This window comes from Physeter macrocephalus, chromosome 3 (genome assembly GCF_002837175.3).
Source record: "Physeter macrocephalus isolate SW-GA chromosome 3, ASM283717v5, whole genome shotgun sequence".
Taxonomy (NCBI): domain Eukaryota; kingdom Metazoa; phylum Chordata; class Mammalia; order Artiodactyla; family Physeteridae; genus Physeter; species Physeter macrocephalus.
Genome location: NC_041216.1, coordinates 22,621,727 through 22,641,073, shown reverse-complemented (window position 1 = coordinate 22,641,073; position 19,347 = coordinate 22,621,727). Strand labels below are relative to the sequence as shown.

The window sequence follows — 19,347 nt, the reverse complement described above, 5'->3', positions numbered from 1 at the left end:
ATTTCTCTCCTCCCCCCTCTGCCCCCCGCCCCACATGTAACCAATCTTTTGTTGCTGCTGCTGCTCTGTGTGTGGATGCCTTCCTCACCTCACTTGGCCTCTGTCCCTCCTGCTGTCTCTCCTTACCTTACAAATGCCCCCTCATCTTGCTTGGGTTCTGACTCAGCACTGAGTTCCACCACTCACACCTTGGCATGGATTTCTTTCTCTCTGTCTTGTCCTATCTTTTGGAAGTATTTATTTATTTATTTATTTGGTTGCACCGGGTCTTTGTTGTGGCTCCAGGGCTCCTTAGTTGCAGCTCCAGGGCTCCTTAGTTGTGGCTTGCTGGTTCCTTAGTTGTGGCAGGCGGGCTCCTTAGTTGTGGCATGCAAACTCTTAGTTGCAGCATGCATGTGGGATCTAGTTTCCTGACCAGGGATCAAACCCGGGCCCCCTGCATTGGGAGCACAGAATCTTATCCACTGTGCCACCAGGGAAGTCCCTTGTCCTGTCTTTTGGGTTGAATGGAATTATTCAGAAAGGAAGGAAGGAAAATAGATACCTGGTTATTTTTGATTCAGTGCTCGAAAGTATATATGGAATTATAGAAATAATATAAGACCTAGGGTTGATGGTGATGATGGTATTGCTCCAGAGAAACACTATTTACTTCTACAGGTTCTGTTGTGACAGAATAAAGGGAAAATATTATCTCTTTCTGGCCTGGATTTACTCATCAGTGGCTTCTGTAGCAAAAGAAAGGGTTATCCTTCTGAATGAATCTGTTTAGAAATTTAATTAAGTCCCTTTTGAACTAATTACTATTTTAACCTTTGCCACCGTTAAGGTTACTAGGATAACTTAGTACCTAGTACTGCATCAAAACATGACTGTATAACAGGTGTTGTGAAGAACTGAGAACCCTCATACACTGTTGGTGGGAATGTAAAATGGTGTAGCCGCCTAGCCACTTTGGAAATCAGTCTGGTAATTCCTCAAATGATTAAACATGAGTTACCATATGACTCAGCAATTCTACTCTTAGATATATATCCAAGAGGAATGAAAACAAGTACCCATATAAAAAATTGTACACAGTGTTTATAGCAGCAGTTTCATAAAGCCAAAATGTAGAAACAACTCAAATGTAATTCAGTAGATGAAGGGTTAAATAAAATGTGGTATATCCATACAATGGAATATATTCAGCCATAAAAAGGAATGAAGTACTGATACTTGTTAGAAGTTGGACAAGCCTTAAAAACAATATGTTAAGTGAAAGAAGCTAGATGCAAAAGTCTGCATATTCCGATTCCATTCCTATGTCCAGAATAGGGAAATTTATAGAGATGGAAAGAAAGATTAGTGGAGGCTTAGGTTGAGGGGGGAAGAGGTGTCTAGGGAGTAATAGCTCAAGTTTCTGGGGTTTTTTGAGGTGATGAAACTATTCTAATCTTGACTGTGTTGTTGGTTGTACATATTTGTGCATATACTAAAGCCAATGAATTGAACATTTTAGATGGGTGAATTACATGGCATGTGGATTATATTCCAATGAAACAGTTTAAAAACTTTGTAAAATGGAAGACACTTATTGTGACTTGCTGGGAACTTGAGTCAACATGGAAGCTTTCGGGAATATGAGCTAACAGCACAACTTTTCAATGAAATAGGTAGTAGTTAGTTACAAAGCAGAGAAGCAGTAGAATTGTTCATCTTGTAGATTACCTATTACTGGCTGTATTTTTTCTGGATGTGTAATCTTGGGCAAAGCACTTGAATTTCCCTAAGACCACGTTTCCTCCTCTGGGATGGGGACATGCTGGTATCTGTTATTAAATGAGAATGTCTATGGAGCTCATAGTACGTCTCATGGCACGTAGCAGCTTCTACTTAGTGGTATTTTGCTACGAGACACGAAGCATCATAAAACAAGTAGCTCTGAGCTCGGTGTCACATTTTCCGAAATTGCCCTTCGTTGTGGCTCTCCCTTTCTATAATGGTTGGTGTGGTACTCTGCACCTTTTGGGAGCTGTGGGTGATCACAGCTGATGGGGTGAGCCTGATCTGTCAGAGAATTGGCTCTTAACTCCACTGGGAGTATGAGTCTGAACAAAGTTGGGGAGTCTGACGAGGGAGGACAATTTAAGTCTGTAGAATTGAAAAGGTACCAGGGGAAATCTTAAAATTATAGATAGGACCATTGATTTGAAGTAGAGTAAATTTATATCTTTCCTAATCTAATGAGCCCCAAGTGAACTTTAAAACCTTTCCAGTATAACATGGCATTTAAAATAGTCTTGGCAAAAAATAAAATAAAATAAAATAAAATAAAATAAAATAAAATAAAAAGTCTTGCCCAAATGACTTGTATGTGCCCAAATCCCCTCCCCCAACCCAATTCTTCTCCTTTTCCTGCTGTAAATTCCACTTCTCTCCCTAGATCCCTGCTCTAATACTCCCTCCCATAAAGGTCCCCCGGAAAGTGCCAGCCCTCACCTATACGTACTGGCAAGACCTTGCATGATCCATAATTCGCAATGTGGTGTGTGTTTCCAGTTGTTTGGTTAATTATTCTTTGTGTTTATCACATACATGGAGATTCTGTGTTGCTTCTCACACTGTCTCCTCATCCCCCCCCTCCACCACTTTCCATGCCCCACTCCTATTCCATCTACCTGTGGCTAGCATAGCGTCAGGTATCAAAGAGATATTGCATAAATGATCTTTATCAGCACAGAGGTAACAAAAATCCTGTAAGTCAGTTAATGTCTTTTCTAGTGTGGCTTTCTTTTGACTTTTATCTTTGGAGATGTTTTTGACACCTGAACACATCTCTATGAGGAATAGACTTATATTGTCAATGAATGCAAGCCAGGGTTATGCAGCAGGAAGGCATATATCCCATATAAAGGGGGATCGGCTGCTCCACTGACTGCCAGCATGAGACATACAGGCACAGCACCATCAAATCTGACTTGTCTTGAAACATTTGAAATCCAGACTTCGTAAAATGTTGGCCGGTAACTCTAATATGTTAACGTTGACAGCATAGTATGGGGGGATAAATAGAACAGGAGAGAGCTCAAGAATAGACTCATGTATATGGAAATTTGATAGATAATGACAGTGGTGCCACAGCAGGGAAAGGATGGGGTGGGAAAAGATGTTTTTGGGAAACTGATTCACAATCTTGAAAAAAAGCAAAGCTGGACCCTACCTTATACTAAATATAAAAGTAGGCCCTAGATAGACAAGGACTCAATGTAAAAGGTAAAACTATGAAGGAGGCTGACTTCATAGCCAAGGAGTAAGGAAGGATAGTTTAAGTAAGACCCTCAAAACAGATGATAAGTCAGAAGAGCAATAGATTTGACCACATTAAAATGAAGTATTTCAAAAAATAAAAAATAAATAAATAAAAATAAAATGAAGTATTTCTTGTCAAGAAAAGACACCATGAGCAAAGTTATCAGTTGATGACTGGGAGAAGATATGGGCAAGGTCTAAATAGATATCTTGCAAAGTGAAGGAACCTGTCGTGCAAATCAATAAGAAAGTCGGAAATAGAAAAACAACTAGAAAAATGGGCAAAGGCTAGGAATAGGCAATTTCCTGAAGAGGAAACCTCATTGGTTAATCATCTTTTCATAAAGTGGTCAACTTACTAATAATTAAGGACATCAGATCAAACCAATGAACTATAACTTTATACCCGAAGTGGGAATCTAGAAAGAGTGTAAACTGGCAGAGCCATTCTGGAGTGGTACTTGGTAGCATTGAATGAAATCAAATTTGCATGCATCTTTGAGTAAGCCCATTCCTGGGTATGTAAGCCAGGGAAGTTCTTGCACAGATCCATCCCTCCCAGTTCATGCCACTTAACTCTGGTGTAATTACCAATGGTGGTTCCATTCATGCACTCTCAAAGTGTCCTGACTTGGATGATCTATTGCCACTAACCATTAGGTGGCATCATTACTGTGTGGTTTACAGTAGCAGGGCTTAGGAGGCAATTCAGGTGCCTGGTACTAAGGGAGCAGACAGAGGAAATGTGTAGATTTAGTATATGAAATGCCATGTAGCAGTGAGAAGGAATGGACTAGGGGTACAGAGAAGGGAGGGCAAAAACATGGTTTTCCAAACAAGAGGCATCTGCAGGTTGAATTAAGTGTATAAAGTTTTACCTTGGATTCTTATTTTAAAGACAGGTTTTTTTTTTTTTTTTTTTTTTTTTTTTTTTTTTTTTTCGGTACGCGGGCCTCCCTTTGTTGCCCAGCCGCTCCGCGGCATGTGGGATCCTCCCAGACCGGGGCGCGAACCTGGTTCTCCTGCATCGGCAGGCGGACGCGCAACCACTGCGCCACCAGGGAAGCCCCAAAGACAGGTTTTTTTGTTGTTGTTGTTTTTTTAGAGCGGTTCTAGGTTCACAGCAACAATAAGAGGAATGTACAGAGACTTCCCATATATCCCTTCCCTCCACACATGCACAGCCTCCTCCCATAATCAACATCCTCCACCAGAATGGTACATTTGTTACAGCTGATGAACCTACACTGACACATCATTATCACCCAAAGTTTATAGTTTACATTAGGGTTCACTCCTGGCGGTGTACGTTTTGTGGGTTTGGACAAATGTGAAATGACATGTATCCACCACTGTGGTATGATACAGAGAATTTTCACTGCCCTGAAAATCCTCTGTTCTCCTTCCAGTCATCTCTCCCCTCCCCACAACTCAGCTTGGATATTTTTCTAGTGGTGGCATAGTAGTCCATTGCTGGGCTGCGTTGAAACTTACATAGCTCCCAGACTTGGGAAGCTGATCCATTTCCCATCCTGTGTGTGGTTTCTGGTCTTTTTCTGGTCTTCTTCTGACCTTAGCCCTTGGTTGTCTTAGACCTCAGTTGTCAGAGAGCATGGGCTCTGATGTCTTCTAATTTCATGACCTGGAGAAGAACCTCTTCTGTGTGAGAAGAGGGATCCTCAATGGTTCAAGCTACCCTAAACCATAAACACAAAGTAGGCTCATTTAACTGTTTATTTCAAGGCTTCCTCTACCTTGCCTTAACCATTCCAGGTAACCTTCCAACATCACTGAGCTGTGCGTCGTTGGTGGCAAAGAGCTCCGATGGAAAAGGCTCCAGTTTGAGAGCCCTTCTGGCCCACAAGTCCATTTGAACTTGACCTTCTGTATCTTAAATACAGAACAGACAAATGGCTTTTCAACCAAAGTCCTCCTGGGGAAATAGACATGGGTGCTTTGCTGCTGCTGTGCTGTCACACCCTCTCTCTCCTGGAGGAGGTGGTGCTGCCAGTGTCCTGCCAGGGTTGCAGCCAGACCCCCAATGAAAGTATCCAAAATGGTGGCTGGAGATGATGCTGCGTCTCTCTCTAAAGTTAGCAGCTTTGTGATCAGCAAGTGCGATAGCAGAACAAAGGCACAGCACCCACTGAAACAGCTGTTGTAACCCTGGGAAAGGTATTTATCCCTCCCTTCCTCTCTTTCCAGAGAAACTGCCCTTTTGGGTTGGAACAGGGGACTGGTTGTTCTATGCACAGAATAGGTCTGGTCTGGCAAAGATGAAGCACCCAGACCATCTCTTTGTCACCGGAGTGCCATGGGGGATGTAGGGCATTTTCCATCCCTTCTCTTCTTGATCTTTGGATTTTATTGCTGGCATTCTCCTCTCCTGTGTCTGATACTTCCTGGGCTGTGAGCATGAAGAGGTTACAGCAGCCGGGTGCCTGCTGGGCTGAGTTAGCACTTCCCTCTGCATCCAGAAAAGGGGTGGCGGGATGGGCTGGGGGGAGGCCCGCTGCAGTAGGTCGGAGCAGGCTCTTTAACCACGTCTCCCTCCCCTCCCCAGAGCCCGGCGAGGAGGGGGACGCCGAAGGGAAAGGCGTCCATCTGGAGTGAAGGATGAACCGCGGGCACGTCGGTGGTCCAGAGCTCCAGAGTGCCCGCGCTGCGCCCGCTTCCTGCGCGCTCCCCGCCTGCGTCTGGCCGCTCAGGGGCGCGCGGACCCCGGACAGCGGCACTTGGGCTCAGGGAGGACAGAGACCGGGGCCGGAGCCGCAGGAGCCGCGGGCCTGCGAGACCAGCTCCCCGGGGAGCCTGAGGCAGCCTCGCTCTAGCCCTCCCTCCCGGCAGGAGCCGCCGTGGAGCCGGCAGCGCTTTTCCTGCAGCAGCTGGCGTTGGGACGTGGCTGGGGCCGAGCTCTCCCCAGCGGCCACCGGGCTGAGCGGCTCCCTGGACTCGGCCCCCTCCAGGTGACCCAGTCACCCCGACCCCGGCTAAGAGGAAACAACGCCTGTGGGAGAGAACTCAGATTTTGCTTTTGCACCTAACTCCTGCAGCTGTGCGAGCTCTGCGGAACCGTGTAAGGTTTCATTTTGCACTTGACTAGTGTTTGAGAAAAGCCGCAGGGACTGGGCAGTGAGAGGAAGAACCTTATAAACTTTGGGGGCGGGGACATTTTCTTGGCAGTGACAAGTAGCCTCGGACCTACAGTGCCTGGGCCAGTGACGTCATCCTCCGTTCAGACACTCTGAAGGGTCTGGACGCTGCTCCATGACCAACACCAAAGACCCCAGGAGAGCCATGGAATCTACGCTGGCGACATCCAGTGCTGCCACCGGCCCGGTCACCTTCTCCCACGTCTTCGGTCAGCAGTGCCAACTTATGGAAGCAGGTAGGAAGTGTGTCCTGTGGGAAGTGGGGCGCTCCAGGGTCCCCAGAGGCAGAGGCCCGTGTGTCTGTGTGCCTGTCTCATCTCTGCCGCGATGTGAGTTGGAACATGAGGTTCAGCTAACCAGTGGCGTGCCTGCCCAGCACATTCACTTTAAAGTTTCTAGGATGTGCCACAGGACTGAATGTGCCGCCTGGGCTGGGTAAGTGAGGGCGCCTGTTGGTCTCGCCACCTCTTTTCTCTGTGGTTACCCGGAGGATGCGGGAAGGTGCCTCAGGAGGGATCTGATGACATGGTGGATGTGGTCGTCGTTTGGGGGCAACAGCCAATCCTAGACTATGTAGTTGCCTCTCTGTCAACTTGCCTCTCTGCTGAAAGTGGTGGTGAAGCTGTGTCACTCCAGTCACCGTTGGAGTAACTTAGATGCTCATGAAAGGGTCCGCCCTGATCAGCGTCTCCCAGCCCTTTGCTCTGCTGTGGGCATTCCTCACTAGCCTTGGCTCTTCCAAAAAACTCACATTTTATGCGGAGTGGAGAACTTGGCACGGGCTGCAGCCTTACCCTCTGCCAGCCATCTTGCTCGGATGTGCATTTGGTCACAAAGAAAACCAGGTTGGGGGAATGGCTGGGTGCAAATGGTCACCGTGGTGGAGCCCCCAGACTTGACCTGTGCTTACGATTCTGTTGGAGTCACACAAGACACAGGATGCCTGCTTCCCCACTTTCTCAGAGCTCATTCGTCGTTGGGAAAAGAGCCATGTGTTTCTCCAGTGGTTTCCTGGGTATGAAAGTGTTAATTGTGCATTTTGGCTGTGAGTCTCTGGAAGGTGGTGAGGAGAGCACTGCATTTAGGAGTCTGGGGGCTTGAGCTGGTGTTTGCATAACCTTGGAAATTGAAGACCCTACCCCTTTCCCTTGGGAAACTGTCTCTAGATGTAAAACAAGAGAACTGGACTTGAGGCTGCCTGTTCCATCCAGGCTTTAGATTCTGTGAACTCAGAGGAGCTTAGTGCAATGGAGAAAACAAACTCGAGCAGTTTTTAAGGATGGGATGTGTTTGCCCAAGGTGGAGGCTCAGGGACTAAGTGAATGAGGGCTCTGAGATGTACTGCCTGGATTTGAGTCCCAGCTTCACCTGTTACAAGCTGTGTGACCTCAGGCAAGTTACTTAGCTTCTCTGTGCCTCAGCTTCCTCATCTTTTAAAATGGGGATAGCAGGCATTACCTCATAGAGTCATTGCAAAGATTCAACATGTTAGTACATGGAAAGCCTTAGAACTGTGCCTGGTGCCTAGCCAGCACTGTTTTAGTGTCAAGTGTTTGTTAGTGTTTCTAGGAGATGTGGGGGACAGAGGGCAAGCATCCTTCCGGGGCCCGGTCAAGGCATCTCTGTTTGCAGAGAGCATAGCTGCCTGTGGTTCTAGAAGATCAAAGCACTGATCACGCCCCTCTCCACCTACAATTTGATTCTGGTTTGTCCAGAAGTTTGAGAATCTCCCACTGCGTATACGCGAGGAATATTTGACCTACAATAGCTTTAAGTGCCTCTACTTCTACATAAGGAGGAGGGCTTGGGGGTTTTCCTGGACTGAAGTTTCACACACCTTTCTACTTCTCTGGAGTTAACTGTGGGAAGGCAGATTGGATTTCTAAAGTGCCCTCAGCGTTGTCCCCTGTGGCTTTATACTCTAAGCTTTTGGAGGCACCCAAGCCTAAATCAGGTCATGAAATCCTCTGTCTCCTTTAAAAAAAAATCCTTTATGTCAAGAGAGCAGTGCAACACGGAATAGTAATGACCAGCAGTCTCAAGGGAGAACTCTCTCCTTGAAGAAATGAAAAGAGGAATAATTAACCTCTAAGTCACAAGCCTTCACTCAGTTAGGTGAAGGGGATTGAGAGCGAACACTGAGATGTCTCCAGCCAGGCGTTTGTAGTCTGGTTGGTATCACAAATTAGATCTTAAATGAATGTGAAAACGATTCCACGACTTCAGGGGCTCACAGCCTGTGTTCATCATGTCTTTTCCCGAGTGAGAGGCACATATGTTCACTGAGCACCTACTAGGTGCTTTCTCTGCACGGTGCCCGGAACCACAGAATCCAAAGAGTAAGTCATAGCCTTTCCTCAAGGAGAAGATGATCTAGTTGGTCGTAAATGTAAAGCATATTGAAGGAAAGAGAATTATGCAGGATTTGACTTTTTAATGATTCCGTTTCTGAACAGCCCTTGCTATATATTTTATATAAACTCTCTTACTTAATTTTCAAAGCCCCTAAACAATTTCCATAGGCAAAGGAAATGCTCAGGGGTTGCCTGCATGCCCATGTGCATGCAACGGGAAAGTAGCAAAGGGGAAGGTGAACCCTGGTCTGATGCCCATCCCTGTGCCTTTAACTTCTACAGCATGTGGTCCCCTCTGGGTGATGACTTGGATTAATCTTTTGTATCTGTAAGTATCTCGTGTTTTAGGAGAAGTTGTTTCCTGAGAGATGGAACAGTCCAAGATGCTTAGTGGGGTGGAGGTGGGGGAAATGGGCATAAAAGGGCACATTGAGTTTAGGGCGGCAGGGGTGGACCCCTGGCAGTAAGGGTGTAATTGGGCATGGGTGGGCCCAACGAGAACTCTGACCCAGTTAGCAGTAATGGGATTGTGAAGGCCACAGTGGGGCCTTAGAAAGAGTATGGTGTTCTTTCCCATTCAATCCCAATTCAGCTGTTTTGCTGGTGTGTGAACCTGATAAACCCCAAAGCCCTGGACTAGGGGTTGGCAAACTACAGTCCTGAGGCCAAATCTGGCCCACAGCTTGCTTTGGTAAATAAAGTTTTACTGGTACACAACCATGCCCATTCATGTACATTTTGTCTGGCTACTTTTGTGCTACTCCAGTAGAGTTGAGTAGCTCTGACCCAGACCATGTGGCCTGCAAAGCCGAAAATATTTACTACCTTACCCTTTACAGAAAAAAGTGTGCTGATCCCTGCTCTAGGCAAACATCTGTAGCACAGAATCGGGGTAGACAGAATTTGGGGTGGGGGACAATGTAAAAGGGCTCAAGCCTGAGAACTTGGCTCTGACACATGCTTCCTTGCTGGCACTTTTGATGCTACGTGGTGCCTTGGTTTTTTCATATCCTCCCTCATTGCACCATACACACATATAGTAGAGTTTGCTTCAGGAAGTATTTAGAGTAGATCTGAAAGTCTTAGGAAGAAGAGAGTTCCCACCGTGTGTCCAGATCCGTAGCACCTGAACTGGGCAAGATCACACCTGCCTCCTTTTCATGGCCACCTGGCAGGGAGATGGTGAGTTTCCTACTTAATGGGTGAAGTTTAGATGTTGGCAGATGTGAGACTTAAACCTCAGTCAGCCAACCCCAAAGCCTGTACCCAGAAAAGGCAATCCTGTGGCATCTGCAAAGGGTTCGTAAAGAAATGTGTCTTGTCTTTCTCAAGGATTCGGAGGAGAGAGCAGCGTTTCAGCTCTTTCATTGGCTTTGATTCTGTTGCCCACCCTTGTCCCTCTCCATGGTCCTTTGCCCCACTCCAGAATGGGTAGTCCTGTGGCATTAATTCTCTTCTCTTTCTAACCCCCCAACCCAAATTTCTTCCCCTTTCCTTTGGCCCCAAAATGGAAGGTGAGGTGTTAGCCTCACCTATGCAAGCATGACTGATGGCGGCTGCCACCCTCTAGTCTTCCTACCTCACCTTCTTCAGGTGGGAGCCTAAGGCCAGATTACCAGCCAGGCCACTGGTTGACCTCACGGTATCCTGCATCACTCTGGTTTCCAGCTGTTTCTAGCATTTTACTCAGGATGTTGGGAGAAACTCTGAGGGGATGAGCTGTCTAGACTCAAGCTGGTGTACTGTTCATCTCCATGTAGCCTCCTTGGGCCCCAGAATGTTTGACCAGGGTGCACTCTGACCTGATGTTTGGTCGTGTCTCTGCTGAGGGCTCTTGACTCATCCCTCAGCCTGACAGTCTGTTGTTCGGGGGACTCCAGCTTGCAGGCCATGTCTGCTGGTGACTTCATCTCTTGCTGGGACTTGCTAAGCTGCCCCTGTGTCATCCTAGTTGATTTCCAACCTGTCCCATTTGGGTAGAGAGCATTTCCACAGGGTTACTTTGCTTGACCAGAAGGATTAAAGTCATTCTGGCCAATATGTCCTGCTGACGCTGCATGCATCCGGGCACAGCTCAAGGGGGAGGGTGGAAGGGAGGAGAGGACGGGAGGGTGACAAGACTCGAGCGCCTGGACAGCTGCTGTTCTGCATTACCTCTGGGTTGCACCTCAGAGGCTGCTCACAATGTTTCCCATTTTTATCCTTAGTTATGGATCAGTCCTCAGCTCCTTACCATGTAGAAACTCAAACAAATGTAAGTCATGTCTGTCTGTCTTGTCTCATAAGTCAGGCCGGTACCTGGAGCCAGGGTCTGGTCATCTTTTGACCTTATTACCTTGTTCCTTCTGAAGGCTGTCAGCTGAGCCCGCTTTCCTGCCTTTCGAACAATATAGGAATCTATCTGGATATGTAACCCGCATGCATTTGGAAGCTACTTGCCATAGTTATAAGCAAGAGAGGAGAGAACTGCTTTATTGCATCTGCTATGAGGCGAACATGGTGGTGGTTTTGCAAAAGCTAAACAGATAAAGATGACTAAGCAAAGAGGAAAGAGTTCTGTTTCCTCTCTTTTCACCTATGGGAATGGGAACACATTTTTAAGGTTTCCTTTTAGATTCCCCAAGGAGTGGTCGCCTAGGACCTGCCTGGCTCTTTCTCCAGTGGGAACAGTATGTTTTGACATTCAAGACAAGGAATTACCATAGTGACTGCTGGCAATCGAGTATAACCATAGCTGATGCTGATTGGGTGCTTGTTCTGGGATGGTCATTGTGCTACGTGCTTACATGTTACATCCTTGTCACATCCTCATAAGGCAGATAAAATCATCTCCATTTTTTAGATGAGGAAACTAAGGTCCATAAAGGAAAGTATTTCTCTTGAGTTAGTGGTTGATCCAGGATTCGAATTCAGGCATCCGGATTCCAAGTGTCTACTTATTCCTGTTCTTCCATCCAGACTCTGTCAAATTTCCCATCTCCTCTAGGAATTCATCCCCAGAAATGTTTGCTGAACATCTGTGCCAGCAAATGAATGAATGATTGCAGAATGAATGTGGAATCTGCAGTAACTAGAGGTGCTGAAGGTATTATCCATCCTCCAGGAGTTTGTAGCTTAAAGTGGGAGTGACCTATGTCTTCTGTGTTTTCACAATACTATTCATAATGTGTTGTGTTGTGATTCCTGTTCATCATTGGCTTCTTTATTAGACCCTCAGCTTCCTGAGGTCAGGAACTGTCATCTTGGTTGTCTTAGAGTCCTCCAGACCTCGGATGGTGTTTTCATCAGTAAGACGTTGACATGTCTGTTTTAAACCAAATCCTTTGTCCTTTTACAAGATGGCTGTCATCCCCATGAGAAGCTGTTAGCACAATAAAATGGTGTTTGTGGAATCTGGCAAAATAAAGTTATGGTTATTTTCATTCTCTTTCTCAAGACTAATTCTTCATAGCCCTCAAGTTAGCTGGCAGAATCAAGGGCAGTGGGGAAAACCATTTATCCCCATAGTCCCTTGGGCTGATCAAATTGAGTACTTTTAACTCCAGGCTCTTAAAGGGAAAGTGGTCTACCTGTTGGGCATAGGGGACAAGTGGTGGCACCTGCGTCTCATTGTCCTGTTCAGTGTCTCCTCTCTGCCTAATCTTCCATTTTCAGTCCAAAGATAGGGTTTTCTCAGCATCCTGGTGATCTCCTTAGGAAGTAGGTACTATCAGCGACATCCCTGGACCAAACCTTGACCTCAGAAGTTCCCACCAGTGGTGCTTGTTTGAGGGGAAAGCAACAGGGGCAAGCTGGATCCTTACAGCCTTGGAATAAGCAGGGACTTGTTATTGGTATAGACTTAAGAGCTCAACTGTTTGGGTTCAAAACCCGGTTCTACTGTTCATTAACTGTGTGACCTTAGGCAAGTACCTAAACCTCTCTGTGCCCTGGTTTCCTCATCTGTAAAGTGAGGATAATGGTTTACCTACTTCATGGGGTTGTGTGGGTCTGACAATGAGTTGATATGTATGAAGTGTCTATCACAGTGCCTGGCACAGAATGCATAATGTATAAACATCTGCTGTCTTAGTTGGCTCAGGCTGTTATAACAAAATGCCATAGACTGAGCGACTTAAACAAAAAACATTTTTTTCTTACAGTTCTGGAGGCCGAGGAGTCCAAGATCAGGGTGCCAGCAGGTGTGGTGTGTGGTGAGGGTCCTCTTCCTGGCTTGCAGACAGCTGTCTTCTTGCTGTATCCTCACATGGCCGAGAGCAGAGAGAGAAGCAGGCTCTCCTGTCTCTTCTTAGAAAGGCACTAATCCCATTCATGATGGCTCCACCATCATGACCTCATCACCTCCCAAAGACTCCATCTCCCAATACCATCACCAACATATGAATTTTGAGAGGACACAGACGGTTCACAACACTGTCATTATTGTTATTTCTCGTTAGCACATCTGCTCTATCTTGCTTAGTGAGACAAAGTTTAAAATTAAATTAAAACATTCTTTGTGGTCATGTCTTTCAGACTAGTAAAAAGTTGCTACTTTTTCCCCTTGGCTAGTCATTACAGTTAAAAAAAACACACACTCAGTGGTAGTTCTTTCTTTGACTCCCAGGGTCGGGAATCAACAGATCTATGAGAACTTCCATCCACCAATCACCAAACAGTGTTTGTTTACAGAAGGTCCTCAATGAACCCAGTGTACCTGGGACAGTTCATGTCTTTCTTCCTGTTATAATTATTAACAGCACCTACATTCATTCTCAAGCATGTGTTCATTTGCATGATAAATTATGCGGTCAGTCTTAATAAGGGCCATCTGAATAAATAAAATTCAAATGTTACTTAAATGAAATGTGGAGCATATGATCTTGGAGGAAGCCATATAAGGTTAAAAGACAGTCAGCAGAAGAAGTGACTGTTTGGTTTGGAACAGGGGCCAGACAGGTCGGGTGCACTGAGCGCCACTTCCCAGCAGTTCTAGGAGGGCTGCCGATATCACCAGATCTTATTCTCCAACCTAGAGTCCTGATGTTCCTATAAAACCTCTCTGATCTTGAATGTGTATTACCAAATGCATGATTCTGGATTCTGGAGGGTCAGACTCTGACAGCTGTGTCCTGTCCTGACCCTGGACCACCAGCTTACAGTCTCTGGTTCAAGCCATCTGTTCTCGTCAACAGGGCTCTCGTTCCAGTTTGTAGGCTCCTTCCAGCGTGAGTGGTAGGCCTACTGTTTGCTGTCCCATCCCCTACCTTTCCTTGAGTAACAAAAGAGCTGTAGATTGAGGCCCCCACTCTGGTTCTTGTCCATATTCCCTTGCACAGCAAATGTGGTCTTGCTGGGGCCAAGGAGTGCCCCAGGCCCAGGGGCTTCAGACCACTTTTTCATGAGATAGCCTACACTTCGATAAATATGCTCTACTTGAGCTATGGGTGTTTCCTCCCTCATCTTACTCGTGGGAACCTGGAGAAGACTTGGCTGCAGATAGAGAATAGAAATAAACAGAAGGAACATAATCTGGAGGCTCCAAGACGTTCCAATTTTGGATGTGAGGTTGTGCCCGTCCAGAGTGGGCAGGCGGGAGCCGCCACGAAATGGAAGGTCTTAGCCAGACCATTAATGCACTGTTCCCAAGCAGCCCCGGGGGGTCAGGAACAGAGCTGGCTCTCTGCTCTTGATGGTGGCAAAGAAGGACAAGGGGGGCATCTGAGATTTGGTGAGTTCGTGGGCATAGCTGACTAAGAAGGGAAATGGCCCATTTCTAGAATATATTAGAGACCCCACTGTGCCCTCCGTGTGCTCTTCAGAAAGCGCTGGGATTAAATGACTGGTGGGTTTCTCATTGGAAGGTGGCTTAGGTGGGAAGAGCCCACCAAGCAGGGGGACTGTGAAGGTGCTCTTTCTTGCCCAGGGCATACTTAGCTTTCACACTCGATCTCATTTTTGGACGTGTTCTCATTAGGTCCTATGTGGTTACTTGTTCCAGCTTCTGGAAAACTTAAAGTGTTGATTCTTCTCGTCTGCGATCCCAAACCTTCTACCAGATAAACCTTTAAATTGAGGGCAAAGCTCTTAACCAGGCAATATTCCTCTGCCTCTCCCCAAATGAAATGGAGTGGCTTTAGGTGTAAAGTATCTGAAGGAAAACAGTCTTCCGTGATGGTCCTCCTCTGATGTGGCTGGTGGGTGAGTGAAGCCCTGCCGCAATGAGAATTGCCAGACAGCAAAAAGTAAGGAGGGTTTCCATGCTGGAAAATGGGAAACCTCAAAGCAGTAAGGATTCCTTGAAGACTTAAAACTGACACTGTGATGTCTGGAGTAGGAGAGACTGTAAAAGTCCTGCTGTAAAAGACTGAGAACATGTCAAAATAATATACTAGTGATGTACTAGGATTCTCACCTTCCCATTCCCACCCCCACCTTTCATAGTGGTGACATTTGGACCTTGACAGATAACCCATTTCTGGTTTTGTTATAGTCTTAAACCACATCTTTCTTTTAGACATCAGCTCCTTTGACCAATTCCAATCTCACCAGCTTTTCTAAGGATGTAAGGAATAAACTAGATGAAACAGATATAGTCTTGGTTTGTCCCAGAAAGGTCAATGTGCTTTGGTTGGTGCTTTGTATCAGCTATCCTCTCTAGAGCTATTTACTTCTATTTTAATCTACAGGGTCTAGTGTCAGTGCCATTAGGAGGGAGACGCAGCCTCAGACACCAGTGGGGAGATCAGTCCAGCGGGTTCCCATCTAAGGAAGAAGACAAAACTGCAAAAGCAGTCAAGTGCCCAGGCTGGGCTCCACTTGCATTTCAGGACTTCCTGAAACTTGAAATCTTCTTTTTGATCTTCCTGAAGTCATTATCAGTTACCCATAGTGAGGACACTTGGAGAGAGGACTGGTTAGGGAACAGGAGGTAAAGGAAGAAGGGAGGAGATTGTTTCCATCCCTACTGGTCCAGGGAACTAGAAGAGGGGTGATGAGGCATGGGAAGAGAGCCAATTTTGGGGAGAGGGAGTGTCTTGGCCTTGATTCCTAGGTGAGAAGTGAATCTAAGAAGGAATTTATGTGGGTGGGTTCCTCTGAATTTCTGCAGTGACTGCAGCCCTGGTCAGGAGCCCCAGGGGAGACAGGACTTCAGGAAGTGGTCAGAGCTCCCTGGCTTTGATCATAAGAGACATGTGGGCCACCCCTCAAGGCTATGGGAGACCCAGACTCTACCAGGGAAAACAGAAAGGTCTGTTTGGGTACGAGGCGGGGTCTACCACCTGAACAGAGCTCCAAATGAAGCCTCCAAAGGGCTGCGTGCAGGAATTAGGATTTGGTCTAGCCAGAGGAGCAGAGGCTGGGCAAGCAGGAGACAGAGCTGGGACATGCCCTGGGATGCTAGAGGCACATCTAGCATCCCAGCACACACCTTTGTCAGCACAGAGGAAGTCTACAGCATGGAGACGGGTGAAAAAGGAAATAGTACCTTAGGAAGAGAACCCTCACACCTCCTCCCAGCCTCCAATGGTCAGCACCTCCACTGCCAGTTAAGCAGGGAATATTGAAGGGAGAGCACCAAGGTATGAAGAGTTGGATTCTAGAGACCAGGCCAGTGACAGCTGAGATGGTCAGAAATGGTTGGGACCAGCCTACAGAAAGGACTCTGTAGAAGGATCTCCACATTTTTTAGTTTCATTGTGTCCAGTGTTACTGAATGAGATCAGCTGGATATAGATTTCTAGGTTGGCTTATTTTTCTCTCAGCATTTTGAGGATGACATTCTTCTGGCTTCTACTGTTACTGTCAGCCTCTATTGATTTTTGGGTCATTTCTCTGTAGGTGACCTGCCCTTATGAATTTGCTTTTAAAATATTTGTCCTGGAAGCTATGTAGTTTTACTACAACATGTCTGGGGATGGATCTAATTTTATTCGTCCTATTTGGGGTTTGTGCTTCTTAGATCTGAAGGTTGATGTCTCAGTTCTGGAAAATGTTAAGCCACTTATTTCTTTGAACACTAATTCTCTCCCATTCTTTCTGTGCCCCACTCCCACTCCCCTTAGAAAATCCTTGGAGACCTGAATTGGACTTCTCAATCTGACCTCTTTTTCATATTTTCCATTTTTGTCTTTTGGCTGTATTCTGAATAATGACTTAAAATTATCTTCTGTTTCATTAATTTTCTTTCTAGCTGTGTCTAATCTTCATCCTAACTGAGGCAATCAGTTTTTCATTTAATGTCTTTTTTTTTTTTAACTTCTAGATGTTCTATTTGAGCAGTTTTCAAATCTTCCAGGTACTCTTTTCTTTTTTTAAAAAAGTAATCTCTTGTCTTACTTGCTCTTGATTTTATATTTAATCTATTTAACCATTTAAAATCATGTTTATCTGAAAAGGAATTTTATAATCCATTTCTGGCATTCTTGGGTATAGTTCTTCTGTTTTTCTCTTGACTCATGTCCAGAATAGCTTATTACCTCATGTACTTTATTTTTTTTAACTACAATATTTTATTTTATTATTTTTAAAAATTTTTATTGAATTATAGGTGATTTAAAATATGTTAGTTTCTGCTGCACAGCAAAGTGAATCAGTTATACATATACATATATCCACTCTTAAAAATTCTTTTCCCATATTGGTCATTACAGAGTATTGAGAAGAGGTCCCTTTGCTACCTCATGTACTTTGTACATTTGGATTTTGAGCTCATGTTTGGGGTTTTATCTGTGAGATACCATTACCATAGGTAATGTGAATTTTTGAGCTGGGGACTTCCTCAATCCCCTCCAGCCCAGGTAGTATAAATTTGAACCCAAACCCATTTGAGAGCAGGCTTGGGGTAATGAGCTATTAAGGAGATCACCTTCTCAGCCCTCTCAATCCAGGACTCAGACCCTGTCTCCCTTTGCTTGTGTGCAGGACCTTTATCCAAGTCCCCTCATTCCCTGATGGTGAAGCCCTCTAAGGCTGGTGTGTGAGTATGTGTCTGTGTGTTGCAGTTCTAACTCCTCTATCCCAGCATAACCTGAGCCTGTGTGACCTGTCCCATGTGCCAATACAACTCTAGCATCCACTTTACAAGAGCAGCACATGCCTCTGAGCAGCCCAGGTGCCAGTGCATGCTATCACTCTGGCTTTCAATTTTATATTTCCTTGTTGGTTTGTGGATGTATTAGTTTCCTGTGGCTGCTGTGACAAATTACTACAGGCTTGGTGGCTTAAACAACACAAATTTATGCTCTCACTGTTCTGGAGGCCAGGAGTCTGAAATCAGTATCACTGGGCTGAAATCAAGGTGTCACAGAGCTGCACACTCTGCAGACTCTAGGGGAGGATCTGTTCCTTGTCTCTTCCAGGGTCCTGTGGCTGCTGACATTCCTTGAAATTGTGGCCACATCACTCCAATATCTGCCCCCATGGGTACATTGCTCCTTCTTTTCTGTGTGTGAGATCTCTCTCTCTCTCTTTCTCTTATAATGACACTTGCGGTGGCATTTAGGGCCCACCTGGGTAATCCAGAATATTCTCTTATCTCAAGGTCCTTAACTTTATCAGATCTGCAGAGAGCTTTTTTCCCAAATAACAGTTACAAATTCCAGAGATCTTTTGGGGGTCCATTTTCAGCCTTCCACAGAGATTTCCCTAACTTTGAGAGCTCAGCTTTGTGTTTATTTATTTATTTTTAAAGATTTATTTATTTATTTTTGGCTGTGTTGGGTCTTATTTGCCGTGCACGGGCTCTTCGTTGTGGTGTGCAGGCCTCTCTCTAGTTGCGGCGTGTGGGTTTTCTCTTCTTCAGTTGTGGCGTGCAGGCTCCAGGGCACGTGGGCTCTGTAGTTTGTGGCACACGGGCTCTAGTTGAGGCATGCGAGCTCAGTAGCTGTGGTGCAGGGGCTCAGCCACCCCGCCGCCCGTGGGATCTCAGTTTCCTGACCAAGGATCGAACCCGCGTCCCCTGCATTGTAAGGCAGACTCTCCACCACTGGACCACCAGGGAAGTCCCTCAGCTTTGTATTTATAAGGATGCTCATTATATTTCCAAATGTTTTGTAGCATTTTTTTTTTCTAGTCCACTGTATTCCCTGGGAAAGAAATACACCAAATAACCTGAAGGCTGGAGAGAGAAATGCACAACCCACTGTGGTGGGCAGTTGCTCAGAGGGCCAGAGGATGAAGATGTTAAGGTGTAGGTGCTGACTTGTGCTAGGGATGCACTTCTGAAACCCTGTGGGGCAAAAGGCTGGGCTTAGCTCATGCGAACAGGATGCTGCTCTCTGGAATGGCTAGAATGGCCCGAGTTCCCCTGGTCCACCTCTCCCCAGTCTTCGGTTCGCTTTGGCCCAGTCCAGACTTTGCCTCTTGGCTTTCATATGTGTGCAGCTGATCCCAGTTTCTGCTCCCACCTGAGTCTTAGCATATGCCATTCTGACAGCCAGTAACAGACCTTGAGTCTGTTCCTTGTTATCCTCTTTGCTTTAGAGACTGGACCAGACACGTGTCCTGGAGTGTCTCGGGAACTCACTCTGTGTCAGTTGGGCATCGCCAAAACCAGAGCCAGGCAGGAC

General features: G+C 46.0%; 1 protein-coding gene across 1 annotated transcript in view; it reads left to right on the top strand.

Annotated features, from left to right (window-relative positions):
* Window positions 1-6,317: 6,317 nt before the first annotated feature.
* Window positions 6,318-19,347, top strand: part of KAZN (kazrin, periplakin interacting protein) — a 1,042,391-nt gene continuing 1,029,361 nt past the window's right edge. Inside the window, exon 1 of the mRNA XM_028487818.2 lies at window positions 6,318-6,679. The gene's annotated coding sequence lies outside the window, so the exon portion shown is untranslated. The remainder of the gene's footprint in view (window positions 6,680-19,347) is intronic.